We start from the raw sequence: 2,500 nt of genomic DNA, 5'->3' as shown, positions 1-2,500 counted from the left end.
TCATCACTGTCATCATCATCATTATTATCAGTGTCATCATCATTATCTTTGTCATCATCATCATCTTTGTCATCATAGTCATCATCATTATCATTATCATCATCATTATCATCATCCTATTTATCATCGTTATCACCATTATCATTATCATTATCATCATTGTCATTATCATTATCATCATCATCATTATCATCGTCATCACCATTATGATCATTATAACTATCATTATCATTAACATCATCATCATTATCATTATCATCATCACATCATCGTTATCATTTTAATCATCATCATTCAATATTATCGTAGTTATATGTAGCCTTATTATCAATACCATATTCATTATATTTAATAACGCGCTTATTGCTTTTAATGTTATCATTATCATAATTATTTATATTATCATCATTATCAATATCGTTGCTATTGTTGTCATTATATTCTATTGTTATCATTATCTTTTATTATCATTTCTTTTATTCATTATTGAATTTATTACTTTATTTATGTTATTATTGTCGTTATCAGTATCATAATTATGATTTTCATTGTTATTATTATTGTTATCATCATCATCATTATTATTATTACTAGCATCATTATTGTTGTTAACATATTTTTTACCATTAATATCAGCACTAGTTTCATAATTCATACCATCATTATAATCATAACAGTTATACGTCATTATCATTGATGTACAGTTTCTAATAACATTGCTACTACTGCTACCGTTATTATCATCGTTATCAGTTATCATTACAATTATCACCATTACTATCATTATAATCATCGGCATCATTACTATCATTATCATTCTTATCCTCATTATCATTATTATCACCATTGCCATTATCATTATTATTATCATTCTTATCATCATTATCATTATTATCACCATTACCATTATTATTATCCTTCTTATCATCATTAATATTATCATCATTATCATTATCATTATCATTCTTATCATTATCATTATTATCACCATTACCATTATCATTATTATTATCATTCTTATCATCATTATCATTATCATTATTATCATTATCATTATTATCACCATTACCATTATTATCATTATTATCATTCTTATCATCATTACAATTATCATTATTATCCTCATTATCATTATTATCACCATTACCATTATCATTATTATTATCATTCTTATCATCATTATCACCATTACTATTATCATTATTATTATCATTCTTATCATCATTAACATTATCATCATTATCATTATCATTATCATTCTTATCATTATCATTATTATCACCATTACCATTATCATTATTATTATCATTCTTATCATCATTATCATTATCATTATTATCATTATCAGTATCATTAATTAAAATAGTAGCATCATCAATTAATATTATATTGTTATCATTATCATCAGTAGTTATTATCGTCATTATCATTACCATTATTTATAATTATTCTTTTAATTATTGTTATTATAATCCTTATTATCACTGTTATGATTATCATCGTTGTCATTATCGTTTTTACTATAATTATCGCTATTTTTTATGATTATCATTAATAGTAGCAATGATGATAGTAATTGTAGTAGTATTGTCACTATGATTATATCAATTATTATTATTATAATTATGATTATTATTTTAATTGCCATTAGTATCATCGTTATCATTATCTTTGGTATGTTACTATTACCATTATTATTATCATTATCCTCATTATCATAATTGTTACTATCATTATCATCATATCAGTTTGATATCATTGATATCATAGCATTTTATTCTATTTCTTAAAATTCATCTTTATTTGTTTATTCATTTATAAATTTATTGATTTATTTATTTGTTTTATTATTTATTGCTTTTTGCTGTAGTCATTACATTTTTTTTTATATCATTAGCCTAATATATATATATATATATATATCATCAGCAGCACCATCGTCACTATCAATGAGGATAATAACAACAATAATAATGATAATAACAATAATATTGATGATAAGAATGAAAATAATTATAATAATGATGAAAGTAAGGATAATGAATATAATGATATAAATAATGATGATAGCAATCATTATTACCATTATTCTTATCATTATCACTATTATTTGCTATCAACATTATTATAACTATTATCATAGTAATTATTGTCATAATTATTCTTATCATTATCATCAAAATCATATATTTATCATCATTATCAGCATTATTATCATTATCATCGTAATTATATCTTTATCACCATAATCAGCATTACCATCACTATAATCACTAGTTACAACATTATTGTGATTATCATCATCACTAATATTGCTTTTATCATCATCATTATCATCGCTGCTACTACCCGTATCATTATCAATATAGCAACGATAATCATTATAAGAATAATATTAAAAAAAAACAATGCTAATGATAATAACAATTCTTTTTGAAAATAACATTTCTGTTGTTATTAATGGTTGCAGTTCTACAGTTATCGTTACTACTTATTCTCT

This window comes from Penaeus japonicus, unplaced genomic scaffold, assembly GCF_977035675.1.
Source record: "Penaeus japonicus unplaced genomic scaffold, GWHDUDI00000001_assembly GWHDUDI00000010, whole genome shotgun sequence".
Classification (NCBI taxonomy): Eukaryota; Metazoa; Arthropoda; class Malacostraca; order Decapoda; family Penaeidae; genus Penaeus; species Penaeus japonicus.
The sequence above is the reverse complement of the archived record's forward strand: the minus strand, read 5'-3'. Positions refer to the sequence as shown.